The sequence below is a fragment of the Mesoplodon densirostris genome, chromosome 5 (assembly GCF_025265405.1).
Source record: "Mesoplodon densirostris isolate mMesDen1 chromosome 5, mMesDen1 primary haplotype, whole genome shotgun sequence".
NCBI lineage: Eukaryota > Metazoa > Chordata > Mammalia > Artiodactyla > Ziphiidae > Mesoplodon > Mesoplodon densirostris.
In genome coordinates, this window is record NC_082665.1 from 74198436 (window position 1) to 74213250 (window position 14815).

Genomic DNA, 14815 nt, shown 5'->3' on the forward strand with positions numbered 1-14815 from the left:
ACAATAGCCCCTGCAGCTGTGCCTGACTCCATATTCTCTGCCCCATCAGCAGTCTCGGGGCTGTGCTGGTGGGAGGGTGTGAGGGTCCACGGCTTTGTTGGTGGCCCGGTGTGAGTGGGGCTCTGCTGGACTTTCTGCAGGAGTTGCCAGGCTGCCACCTGTGAAGAAGAGGATGTGTCAACCATAACTTCCACTGGAATTTCTCTCCAGGCTGAGGAAGGAAAAAAAGGAGTGGGGGCCGGGACAGGAGGGGTATCTCAGGCAGGGAAATGGAAAGCTTCCAGAAGAGTGCCCGGGCCAGGACCATCCTGGCTGGCCTGCAGGCAGCAAGTGGGCCTGCGTGCTGTCGCTGGTGTGGCTCCACGGCCCTCCCTCTATGCTTTCAAGTCCTTGTACATATTCAGGTGTTTTACCTGGGATGGGTGGGAACAGTTCAGCAGCAGCTGGCCTGGGGTTCAGCTCACGTTTACTCACAGAGGCCTCGGCATGGTCCCACAGCTTTGCAATGAGGATGCTCCTTGCTTGGGGGGGCGGGGCTGCTGGTTGTATGGGAGATGATTCCCCACCACTGACCAATTTCAGAATTGTTTACCGCTGGAACAAGTGCCTTGGTAGTGTTTTCCTCTGTATAACTGTTTGGTTTAGGTTTTTTTTCTTTCTTGGTTCAAGTTAGATTTTATTCCTCTTTTATGTATATATAGATATAAGCGTGAGAATAATTCATTCATATAAATACATCTGTGTGAATGGAAGAACTTTCTTCTGTTTTATTTTTAAAAATTTTGAAATATAATTTTATTTATTTTTTTATACAGCAGGTTATTATTAGTTATCTATTTTATGCATATACATGTATACAGGTCAATCCCAATCTCCCAACTCATCCCACCACCACCACTCCATGGCTTCCTCCACTTGGTGTCCATACGTTTGTTCTCTACCTCTGTGTCTCTATTTCTGCCCTGCAAACCAGTTCATCTGTACCATTTTTCTAGCTTCTACATATATGCATTAATATACAATATTTGTTTTTCTCTTTCTGACTTACTTGACTCTGTATGACAGTCTCTAGATCCATCGACTTCTCTACAAATGACCCAGTTTCATTCCTTTTTATGGCTGAGTAATATTCCATTTTATATATGTACCACATCTTTATCCATTCGTTTGTCTGTGGGCATTTAGGTTGCTTCCATTACCTGGCTATTGTAAATAGTGCTGCAATGAACATTGTGGTGAATGTGTCTTTTTGAGTTATGGTTTTCTCTGGGTATATGCCCAGAAGTGGGATTGCTGGAGCCTATGGTAATTCTCTTTTTAGTTTTTTAAAGGAACCTCCATACTGTTCTCCATAGTGACTGTATCAATTTACCTTCCCACCAATAGTGGAAGAGGTTTCCTTTTGTCCACACCCTCCCCAGAATTTGTTGTTTGTAGATTTTCTGATGACGCCAATTCTAACAGGTGTGAGGTCATACTTCATTGTCGTTTGGATTTGCATTTCTCTCATAATTAGTGATGTTGAGCAGCTTTTCATGTGCGTCTTGGCCATCTCTGTGACTTCTTTGAAGAAACGTCTATTTAGATATTCTGCCCATTTTTGTATTGGGTTGTTTGTTTTTTTAATATTAAGCTGCGTGAGCTCTTTATATATATTGGAGATTAAACCTTTGTCCATTGATTCATTTGTGAACGTTTTCTCCCATTCTGAGGGTTACCTTTTCCCATTCCGGTTTTTTTAACCAAAAAAGAAAGAAAGCAAAAGAAGCAGAACACTAATGTGCGTGAAGTATGCCTCTTGAAACTGTCGTTTTGAAATATGGACGTCTTTTGAATTTTTTGGTCGATATATGATCCCAGGATTTGTTTTCAGGGCAGGTGTCATTTACAGGCCTGCAACGATTTTGAATATCCACTGACCATTAGCGCTGGGATTAAAGCTGCTGTTGTGTGAGACGGCCACAAGGTGGCAGCAGTTCTCGCTTACCAAATCTGGTTACTAGGGCAACAGAGCCTCAATGGAAGTTGTGTTCTAGATTGGAATTTAGAATGGAATGTGCCAGGAGAAAGCCCCTCAAGTTTGTCTCACTACTTCTTGTTCGTGTTTTTAATTTAATTTTTTATTTTTTATTACAGCAAGTTTGATGACAGCCTTTGGCTTGTTGTAGGTGTGCAAGATGTGGTTCTTTTACACATATACATAGGTCTGTTTTTCCTGGGACCCTTTTCCCATGTACGTTATGACAGAATGTTGAGTAGTCTTCTCTTGGTATTCCGTAGGTCTTTGGTGATTATATATTTCACCTGTGTTTGTATATGTCTGTTAAGCCCGATATAGTAATGAATCCAATCCTCACAACTTTCCATTGGTGAACCATACGTTTGTTTAATGAATCTGTGATTGCCCTTCTCCGTGGATATATCTGCCCTGGTATCAATTTTTATGTAACACCTATAAGTGATATCCTACGATATGTGTCTTTCACTTTCTGACATACTACAAGTCACGTGATTACCTCTAGACTCATCTACGGTGCTGCAAATGGCATTGTGTCCTTTTTTCCCTTGGCTAATATTCTGTCTTAGCGAGGTCCTTTTTCTGCAATGTGATTCCCTGAGGGCTGAGGATTAGCTGACCTGGGCAGCCTGACCCTGCCGGCAAGCCCTCCCCAGCTGTGCCTGGGTTGAGGTCAATATAAACAGCACTCCAGGCAGCAATAGCCCCTGCATCTGTGCCTGACTCCATATTCTCTGCCCCGTCAGCAGTCTCGGGGCTGTGCTGGTGGGAGGGTGTGAGGGTCCACGGCTTTGTTGGTGGCCCGGTGTGAGTGGGGCTCTGCTGGACTTTCTGCAGGAGTTGCCAGGCTGCCACCTGTAAAGAAGAGGATGTGTCACCCATAACTTCCACTGGAATTTCTCTCCGGGCTGAGGAAGGAGAAAAAGGAGTGGGGGCCGGGACAGGAGGGGTATCTCAGGCAGGGAAATGGAAAGCTTCCAGAAGAGCGCCCGGGGCCAGGACCATCCTGGCTGGCCTGCAGGCAGCAAGTTGGCCTGCGTGCTGTCGCTGGTGTGGCTCCACGGCCCTTCCTCTAGGCTTTCAAGCCCTTGTACATATTCAGGTGTTTTACCTGGGAAGGGTGGGAACAGTTCAGCAGCAGTTGGCCTGGGGTTCAGCTCAAGTTTACTCACAGAGGCCTCGGCATCGTCCCCCAGCTTTGCAATGAGGACGCTCCTTGCATGGGGGGGCGGGGCTGCTGGTTGTATGGGAGATGATTCCCCACCACTGACCAATTTCACAATTGTTTACCGCTGGAACAAGTGCCTTGGTAGTGTTTTCCTCTGTATAACTGTTTGGTTTAGGTTTTTTTTCTTTCTTGGTTCAAGTTAGATTTTATTCCTCTTTTATGTACTTATAGATATAAGCATAGAATAATTCATTCATATAAATACATCTGTGTGAATGGAAGAACTTTCTTCTGTTTTATTTTTAAAAATTTTGAAATATAATTTTATTTATTTTTTTATACAGCAGGTTATTATTAGTTATCTATTTTATGCATATACATGTATACAGGTCAATCCCTATCTCCCAACTCATCCCACCACCACCAATCCATGGCTTACCCCACTTGGTGTCCATACGTTTGTTCTCCACCTCTGTGTCTCTATTTCTGCCCTGCAAACCAGTTCATCTGTACCATTTGTCTAGCTTCTACATATATGCATTAATATACAATATTTGTTTTTCTCTTTCTGACTTACTTGACTCTGTATGACAGTCTCTAGATCCATCGACTTCTCTACAAATGACCCAGTTTCATTCCTTTTTATGGCTGAGTAATATTCCATTTTATATATGTACCTCATCTTTATCCATTCATCTGTCTGTGGGCATTTAGGTTGCTTCCATTACCTGGCTATTGTAAATAGTGCTGCAATGAACATTGTGGTGAATGTGTCTTTTTGAGTTATGGTTTTCTCTGGGTATATGCCCAGAAGTGGGATTGCTGGATCCTATGGTAATTCTCTTTTTAGTTTTTTAAAGGAACCTCCATACTGTTCTCCATAGTGACTGTATCAATTTACCTTCCCACCAATAGTGGAAGAGGGTTCCTTTTGTCCACACCCTCCCCAGAATTTGTTGTTTGTAGATTTTCTGATGATGCTGATTCTAACAGGTGTGGGCTCATACCTCATTGTCGTTTGGATTTGCATTTCTCTAATAATTAGTGATGTTGAGCAGCTTTTCATGTGCGTCTTGGCCATCTCTGTGACTTCTTTGAAGAAACGTCTATTTAGATCTTCTGCCCATTTTTGTATTGGGTTGTTTGTTTTATTAATATTAAGCTGCGTGAGCTGTTTATATATATTGGAGATTAAACCTTTGTCCATTGATTCATTTGCAAACGTTTTCTCCCATTCTGAGGGTTACCTTTTCCCATTCCTGTTTATTTAACCCAAAAAGAAAGAAAGCAAAAGAAGCAGAACACGAATGTGCGTGAAATATGCCTCTTGAAACTGTCGTTTTGAAATATGGACGTCCATTGAATTTTTTGATCGATATATGAACCCAGGATTTGTTTTCAGGGCAGGTGTCATTTACAGGCCTGCAACAATTTTGAATATCCACTGACCATTAGCGCTGGGATTAAAGCTGGTGTTGTGTGAATCGGCCACAAGTTGGCAGCAGTTCTCCCTTACAAAATCTGGTTACTAGGGCAACAGAGCCTCAATGGAAGTCGTGTTCTAGATTGGAATTTAGAATGGAATGTGCCAGGAGAAAGCCCCTCAAGTTTTTCTCACTACTTCTTGTTCGTGTTTTTTTTTTTTTTTTCGGTATGGCGGCCTCTCACTGTTGTGGCCTCTCCCATTGCGGAGCACAGGCTCCGGACGCGCAGGCCCAGCGGCCATGGCTCACGGGCCCAGCCGCTCCGCGGCATATGGGATCCTCCCAGACCGGGGCACGAACCCGTATCCCATGCATCGGCAGGCGGACTCTCAACCACTGCGCCACCAGGGAGGCCCCCTTGTTCGTGTTTTTAATTTAATTTTTTTATTTGTTCTTACAGCAAGTTTGATGACAACGTTTGGCTTATTGTAGGTGTGCAAGATGAGGATCTTTTACACCTATACATAGGTCTGTTCTTCCTGGGACCCTTTTCCCATGTACGTTATGACAGAATGTTGAGTAGTCTTCTCTTGGTATTCCGTAGGTCTTTGGTGATTATATATTTCACCTGTGTTTGTATATGTCTGTTAACCCCGATATCGTAATGAATCCAATCCTCACACCTTTCCATTGGTGAACCATACGTTTGTTTAATGAATCTGTGATTGCCCTTCTCCGTGGAAATATCTGCCCTGGTATCAATTTTTACGTAACACCTATAAGTGTTATCCTACGATATGTGTCTTTCACTTTCTGACTTACTACAAGTCACGTGATTACCTCTAGACTCATCTACGGTGCTGCAAATGGCATTGTGTCCTTTTTTCCCTTGGCTAATATTCTGTCTTAGTGAGGTCCCTTTTCTTCAATGTGATTCCCTGAGGGCTGAGGATTAGCTGACCTGGGCAGCCTGACCCTGCCGGCAAGTCCTCCCCAGATGTGCCTGGGTTGAGGTCAATATAAACAGCACTCCATGCAGCAATAGCCCCTGCAGCTGTGCCTGACTCCATATTCTCTGCCCCGTCAGCAGTCTCGGGGCTGTGCTGGTGGGAGGGTGTGAGGGTCCACGGCTTTGTTGGTGGACCGGTGTGAGTGGGGCTCTGCTGGACTTTCTGCAGGAGTTGCCAGGCTGCCACCGGTAAAGAAGAGGATGTGTCACCCATAAATTCCACTGGAATTTCTCTCCGGGCTGAGGAAGGAAGAAAAGGAGTGGTGGCCGGGACAGGAGGGGTATCTCAGGCAGGGAAATGGAAAGCTTCCAGAAGAACACCCGGGGCCAGGACCATCCTGGCTGGCCTGCAGGCAGCAAGTTGGCCTGTGTGCTGTCACTGGTGTGGCTCCCCGGCCCTTCCTCAAGGCTTTCAAGCCCTTGTACATATTCAGGTGTTTTACCTGGGAAGGGTGGGAACAGTTCAGCAGCAGCTGGCCTGGGGCTCAGCTCACGTTTACTCACAGAGGCCACGGCATGGTCCCCAAGCTTTTCAATGAGGACTCTCCTTTCATGGGGGGGCGGGGCTGCTGGTTGTATGGGAGATGATTCCCCACCACTGACCAATTTCAGAATTGTTTACCGCTGGAACAAGTGCCTTGGTAGTGTTTTCCTCTGTATAACTGTTTGGTTTAGGTTTTTTTTTCTTTCTTGGTTCAAGTTAGATTTTATTCCTCTTTTATGTATTTATAGATATAAGCATGGGAATAATTCATTCATATAAATACATCTGTGTGAATGGAAGAACTTTCTTCTGTTTTATTTTTAAAATGTTTGAAATATAATTTTATTTATTTTTTTATACAGCAGGTTATTATTAGTTATCTATTTTATGCATATACATGTATACAGGTCAATCCCAATCTCCCAACTCATCCCACCACCACCACTCCATGGCTTCCCCAACTTGGTGTCCATACGTTTGTTCTCTACCTCTGTGTCTCTATTTCTGCCCTGCAAACCAGGTCATCTGTACCATTTTTCTAGCTTCCACATATATGCATTAATATACAATATTTGTTTTTCTCTTTCTGACTTACTTCACTCTGTATGACAGTCTCTAGATCCATCGACTTCTCTACAAATGACTCAGTTTCATTCCTTTTTATGGTTTAGTAATATTCCATTTATATATGTACCACATCTTTATCCATTCTTCTGTCTGTGGGCATTTAGGTTGCTTCCATTACCTGGCTATGGTAAATAGTGCTGCAATGAACATTGTGGTGAATGTGTCTTTTTGAGTTATGGTTTTCTCTGGGTATATGCCCAGAAGTGGGATTGCTGGATCCTATGGTAATTCTCTTTTTAGTTTTTTAAAGGAACCTCCATACTGTTCTCCATAGTGACTGTATCAATTTACCTTCCCACCAATAGTGGAAGAGGGTTCCTTTTGTCCACACCCTCCCCAGAATTTGTTGTTTGTAGATTTTCTGATGATGCCGATTCTAACAGGTGTGAGGTCATACCTCATTGTCGTTTGGATTTGCATTTCTCTAATAATTAGTGATGTTGAGTAGCTTTTCATGTGCGTCTTGGCCATCTCTGTGACTTCTTTGAAGAAACGTCTATTTAGATCTTCTGCCCATTTTTGTATTGGGTTGTTTGTTTTATTAATATTAACCTGCGTGAGCTGTTTATATATATTGGAGATTAAACCTTTGTCCATTGATTCGTTTGTGAACGTTTTCGCCCATTCTGAGTGTTGTCTTTTTCCATTCCCGTTTTTTTTACCAAAAAAGAAAGAAAGCAAAAGAAGCAGAACACTAATGTGCGTGAAATATGCCTCTTGAAACTGTCGTTTTGAAATATGGACGTCTTTTGAATTTTTTGGTCGATATATGACCCCAGGATTTGTTTTCAGGGCAGGTGTCATTTACAGGCCTGCAACGATTTTGAATATCCACTGACCATTAGCGCTGGGATTAAAGCTGCTGTTGTGTGAAACGGCCACAAGGTGGCAGCAGTTCTCGCTTACCAAATCTGGTTACTAGGGCATCAGAGCCTCAATGGAAGTCGTGTTCTAGATTGGAATTTAGAATGGAATGTGCCAGGAGAAAGCCCCTCAAGTTTGTCTCACTACTTTTTGATTGTGTTTTTAATTTAATTTTTTATTTTTTATTACAGCAAGTTTGATGACAACGTTTGCCTTGTTGTAGGTGTGCAAGATGTGGTTCTTTTACACATATACATAGGTCTGTTCTTCCTGGGACCCTTTTCCCATGTACGTTATGACAGAATGTTGAGTAGTCTTCTCTTGGTATTCCGTAGGTCTTTGGTGATTATATATTTCACCTGTGTTTGTATATGTCTGTTAACCCCAATATCGTAATGAATCCAATCCTCACACCTTTCCATTGGTGAACCATAAGTTTGTTTAATGAATCTGTGATTGCCCTTCTCCGTGGAAATATCTGCCCTGGTATCAATTTTTACGTAACACCTATAAGTGATATCCTACGATATGTGTCTTTCACTTTCTGACTTACTACAAGTCATGTGATTACCTCTAGACTCATCTACGGTGCTGCAAATGGCATTGTGTCCTTTTTTCCCTTGGCTAATATTCTGTCTTAGCGAGGTCCTTTTTCTGCAATGTGATTCCCTGAGGGCTGAGGATTAGCTGACCTGGGCAGCCTGACCCTGCCGGCAAGCCCTCCCCAGGTGTGCCTGGGTTGAGGTCAATATAAACAGCACTCCAGGCAACAATAGCCCCTGCAGCTGTGCCTGACTCCATATTCTCTGCCCCGTCAGCAGTCTCGGGGCTGTGCTGGTGGGAGGGTGTGAGGGTCCATGGCTTTGTTGGTGGCCCGGTGTGAGTGGGGCTCTGCTGGACTTTCTGCAGGAGTTGCCAGGCTGCCACCTGTAAAGAAGAGGATGTGTCACCCATAACTTCCACTGGAATTTCTCTCCGGGCTGAGGAAGGAAAAAAAGGAGTGGGGGCCGGGACAGGAGGGGTATCTCAGGCAGGGAAATGGAAAGCTTCCAGAAGAGTGCCCGGGGCCAGGACCATCCTGGCTGGCCTGCAGGCAGCAAGTTGGCCTGCGTGCTGTCGCTGGTGTGGCTCCACGGCCCTTCCTCTAGGCTTTCAAGCCCTTGTACATATTCAGGTGTTTTACCTGGGAAGGGTGGGAACAGTTCAGCAGCAGCTGGCCTGGGGCTCAGCTCACGTTTACTCACAGAGGCCTCGGCATGGGCCCCCAGCTTTGCAATGAGGACGCTCCTTGCATGGGGGGCGGGGCTGCTGGTTGTATGGGAGATGATTCCCCACCACTGACCAATTTCAGGATTGTTTACCGCTGGAACAAGTGCCTTGGTAGTGTTTTCCTCTGTATAACTGTTTGGTTTAGGTTTTTTTTTTCTTTCTTGGTTCAAGTTAGATTTTATTCCTCTTTTATGTATTTATAGATATAAGCATGGGAATAATTCATTCATATAAATACATCTGTGTGAATGGAAGAACTTTCTTCTGTTTTATTTTTAAAAATTTTGAAATATAATTTTATTTATTTTTTTTATACAGCAGGTTATTATTAGTTATCTATTTTATGCATATACATGTATACAGGTCAATCCCAATCTCCCAACTCATCCCACCACCACCACTCCATGGCTTCCCCCACTTGGTGTCCATACGTTTGTTCTCTACCTCTGTGTCTCTATTTCTGCCCTGCAAACCAGTTCATCTGTACCATTTTTCTAGCTTCCACCTTTATGCATTAATATAGAATATTTGTTTTTCTCTTTCTGATTTACTTCACTCTGTATGACAGTCTCTAGATCCATCGACTTCTCTACAAATGACCCAGTTTCATTCCTTTTTATGGTTTAGTAATATTCCATTTTATATATGTACCACATCTTTATCCATTCGTCTGTCTGTGGGCATTTAGGTTGCTTCCATTACCTGGCTATGGTAAATAGTGCTGCAATGAACATTGTGGTGAATGTGTCTTTTTGAGTTATGGTTTTCTCTGGGTATATGCCCAGAAGTGGGATTGCTGGATCCTATGGTAATTCTCTTTTTAGTTTTTTAAAGGAACCTCCATACTGTTCTCCATAGTGACTGTATCAATTTACCTTCCCACCAATAGTGGAAGAGGGTTCCTTTTGTCCACACCCTCCCCAGAATTTGTTGTTTGTAGATTTTCTGATGATGCCGATTCTAACAGGTGTGGGGTCATACCTCATTGTCGTTTGGATTTGCATTTCTCTAATAATTAGTGCTGTTGAGCAGCTTTTCATGTGCGTCTTGGCCATCTCTGTGACTTCTTTGAAGAAACGTCTATTTAGATCTTCTGCCCATTTTTGTATTGGGTTGTTTGTTTTATTAATATTAAGCTGCGTGAGCTGTTTATATATATTGGAGATTAAACCTTTGTCCATTGATTCATTTGTGAATGTTTTCTCCCATTCTGAAGGTTACCTTTTCCCATTCCGTTTTTTTTAACCAAAAAAGAAAGAAAGCAAAAGAAGCAGAACACTAATGTGCGTTAAGTATGCCTCTTGAAACAGTCGTTTTGAAATATGGACGTCTTTTGAATTTTTTGGTCGATATAAGACCCCAGGATTTGTTTTCAGGGCAGGTGTCATTTACAGGCCTGCAACGATTTTGAATATCCACTGACCATTAGCGCTGGGATTAAAGCTGCTGTTGTGTGAAACGGCCACAAGGTGGCAGCAGTTCTCGCTTACCAAATCTGGTTACTAGGGCAACAGAGCCTCAATGGAAGTCGTGTTCTAGATTGGAATTTAGAATGGAATGTGCCAGGAGAAAGCCCCTCAAGTTTGTCTCACTACTTCTTGATTGTGTTTTTAATTTAATTTTTTATTTTTTATTACAGCAAGTTTGATGACAACGTTTGCCTTGTTGTAGGTGTGCAAGATGTGGTTCTTTTACACATATACATAGGTCTGTTCTTCCTGGGACCCTTTTCCCATGTACGTTATGACAGAATGTTGAGTAGTCTTCTCTTGGTATTCCGTAGGTCTTTGGTGATTATATATTTCACCTGTGTTTGTATATGTCTGTTAACCCCAATATCGTAATGAATCCAATCCTCACACCTTTCCATTGGTGAACCATAAGTTTGTTTAATGAATCTGTGATTGCCCTTCTCCGTGGAAATATCTGCCCTGGTATCAATTTTTACGTAACACCTATAAGTGATATCCTACGATATGTGTCTTTCACTTTCTGACTTACTACAAGTCATGTGATTACCTCTAGACTCATCTACGGTGCTGCAAATGGCATTGTGTCCTTTTTTCCCTTGGCTAATATTCTGTCTTAGAGAGGTCCTTTTTCTGCAATGTGATTCCCTGAGGGCTGAGGATTAGCTGACCTGGGCAGCCTGACCCTGCCGGCAAGCCCTCCCCAGGTGTGCCTGGGTTGAGGTCAATATAAACAGCACTCCAGGCAACAATAGCCCCTGCAGCTGTGCCTGACTCCATATTCTCTGCCCCGTCAGCAGTCTCGGGGCTGTGCTGGTGGGAGGGTGTGAGGGTCCATGGCTTTGTTGGTGGCCCGCTGTGAGTGGGGCTCTGCTGGACTTTCTGCAGGAGTTGCCAGGCTGCCACCTGTAAAGAAGAGGATGTGTCATCCATAACTTCCACTGGAATTTCTCTCCGGGCTGAGGAAGGAAAAAAAGGAGTGGTGGCCGGGACAGGAGGGGTATTTCAGGCAGGGAAATGGAAAGCTTCCAGAAGAGTGCCCGGGGCCAGGACCATCCTGGCTGGCCTGCAGGCAGCAAGTTGGCCTGCGTGCTGTCGCTGGTGTGGCTCCACGGCCCTTCCTCTAGGCTTTCAAGCCCTTGTACATATTCAGGTGTTTTACCTGGGAAGGGTGGGAACAGTTCAGCAGCAGCTGGCCTGGGGCTCAGCTCACGTTTACTCACAGAGGCCTCGGCATGGGCCCCCAGCTTTGCAATGAGGACGCTCCTTGCATGGGGGGCGGGGCTGCTGGTTGTATGGGAGATGATTCCCCACCACTGACCAATTTCAGGATTGTTTACCGCTGGAACAAGTGCCTTGGTAGTGTTTTCCTCTGTATAACTGTTTGGTTTAGGTTTTTTTTTTCTTTCTTGGTTCAAGTTAGATTTTATTCCTCTTTTATGTATTTATAGATATAAGCATGGGAATAATTCATTCATATAAATACATCTGTGTGAATGGAAGAACTTTCTTCTGTTTTATTTTTAAAAATTTTGAAATATAATTTTATTTATTTTTTTTATACAGCAGGTTATTATTAGTTATCTATTTTATGCATATACATGTATACAGGTCAATCCCAATCTCCCAACTCATCCCACCACCACCACTCCATGGCTTCCCCCACTTGGTGTCCATACGTTTGTTCTCTACCTCTGTGTCTCTATTTCTGCCCTGCAAACCAGTTCATCTGTACCATTTTTCTAGGTTCCACATATATGCATTAATATGGAATATTTGTTTTTCTCTTTCTGATTTACTTCACTCTGTATGACAGTCTCTAGATCCATCGACTTCTCTACAAATGACCCAGTTTCATTCCTTTTTATGGTTTAGTAATATTCCATTTTATATATGTACCACATCTTTATCCATTCGTCTGTCTGTGGGCATTTAGGTTGCTTCCATTACCTGGCTATGGTAAATAGTGCTGCAATGAACATTGTGGTGAATGTGTCTTTTTGAGTTATGGTTTTCTCTGGGTATATGCCCAGAAGTGGGATTGCTGGATCCTATGGTAATTCTCTTTTTAGTTTTTTAAAGGAACCTCCATACTGTTCTCCATAGTGACTGTATCAATTTACCTTCCCACCAATAGTGGAAGAGGGTTCCTTTTGTCCACACCCTCCCCAGAATTTGTTGTTTGTAGATTTTCTGATGATGCCGATTCTAACAGGTGTGGGGTCATACCTCATTGTCGTTTGGATTTGCATTTCTCTAATAATTAGTGCTGTTGAGCAGCTTTTCATGTGCGTCTTGGCCATCTCTGTGACTTCTTTGAAGAAACGTCTATTTAGATCTTCTGCCCATTTTTGTATTGGGTTGTTTGTTTTATTAATATTAAGCTGCGTGAGCTGTTTATATATATTGGAGATTAAACCTTTGTCCATTGATTCATTTGTGAATGTTTTCTCCCATTCTGAAGGTTACCTTTTCCCATTCCGTTTTTTTTAACCAAAAAAGAAAGAAAGCAAAAGAAGCAGAACACTAATGTGCCTGAAGTATGCCTCTTGAAACTGTCGTTTTGAAATATGGACGTCTTTTGAATTTTTTGGTCGATATATGACCCCAGGATTTGTTTTCAGGGCAGGTGTCATTTACAGGCCTGCAACGATTTTGAATATCCACTGACCATTAGCGCTGGGATTAAAGCTGCTGTTGTGTGAAACGGCCACAAGGTGGCAGCAGTTCTCGCTTACCAAATCTGGTTACTAGGGCAACAGAGCCTCAATGGAAGTCGTGTTCTAGATTGGAATTTAGAATGGAATGTGCCAGGAGAAAGCCCCTCAAGTTTGTCTCACTACTTCTTGTTCGTGTTTTTAATTTAATTTTTTATTTTTTATTACAGCAAGTTTGATGACAACGTTTGCCTTGTTGTAGGTGTGCAAGATGTGGTTCTTTTACACATATACATAGGTCTGTTCTTCCTGGGACCCTTTTCCCATGTACGTTATGACAGAATGTTGAGTAGTCTTCTCTTGGTATTCCGTAGGTCTTTGGTGATTATATATTTCACCTGTGTTTGTATATGTCTGTTAACCCCAATATCGTAATGAATCCAATCCTCACACCTTTCCATTGGTGAACCATAAGTTTGTTTAATGAATCTGTGATTGCCCTTCTCCGTGGAAATATCTGCCCTGGTATCAATTTTTACGTAACACCTATAAGTGATATCCTACGATATGTGTCTTTCACTTTCTGACTTACTACAATTCATGTGATTACCTCTAGACTCATCTACGGTGCTGCAAATGGCATTGTGTCCTTTTTTCCCTTGGCTAATATTCTGTCTTAGCGAGGTCCTTTTTCTGCAATGTGATTCCCTGAGGGCTGAGGATTAGCTGACCTGGGCAGCCTGACCCTGCCGGCAAGCCCTCCCCAGGTGTGCCTGGGTTGAGGTCAATATAAACAGCACTCCAGGCAACAATAGCCCCTGCAGCTGTGCCTGACTCCATATTCTCTGCCCCGTCAGCAGTCTCGGGGCTGTGCTGGTGGGAGGGTGTGAGGGTCCATGGCTTTGTTGGTGGCCCGCTGTGAGTGGGGCTCTGCTGGACTTTCTGCAGGAGTTGCCAGGCTGCCACCTGTAAAGAAGAGGATGTGTCACCCATAACTTCCACTGGAATGTCTCTCCGGGCTGAGGAAGGAGAAAAAGGAGTGGGGGCCGGGACAGGAGGGGTATCTCAGGCAGGGAAATGGAAAGCTTCCAGAAGAGCGCCCGTGGCCAGGACCATCCTGGCTGGCCTGCAGGCAGCAAGTTGGCCTGCGTGCTGTCGCTGGTGTGGCTCCACGGCCCTTCCTCTAGGCTTTCAAGTCCTTGTACATATTCAGGTGTTTTACCTGCGATGGGTGGGAACAGTTCAGCAGCAGCTGGCCTGGGGTTCAGCTCACGTATACTCACAAAGGCCTCGGCATGGTCCCCCAGCTTTGCAATGAGGACGCTCCTTGCATGGCGGGCGGGGCTGCTGGTTGTATGGGAGATGATTCCCCACCACTGACCAATTTCAGAATTGTTTACCGCTGGAACAAGTGCCTTGGTAGTGTTTTCCTCTGTATAACTGTTTGGTTTAGTTTTTTTTTCTTTCTTGGTTCAAGTTAGATTTTATTCCTCTTTTATGTATTTATAGATATAAGCATGGGAATAATTCATTCATATAAATACATCTGTGTGAATGGAAGAACTTTCTTCTGTTTTATTTTTAAAAATTTTGAAATAAAATTTTATTTATTTTTTTATACAGCAGGTTATTATTAGTTATCTATTTTATGCATATACATGTATACAGGTCAATCCCAATCTCCCAACTCATCCCACCACCACCACTCCATGGCTTCCCCCACTTGGTGTCCATACGTTTGTTCACTACCTCTGTGTCTCTATTTCTGCCCTGCAAACCAGTTCATCTGTACCATTTTTCTAGCTTCAACCTTTATGCATTAATATA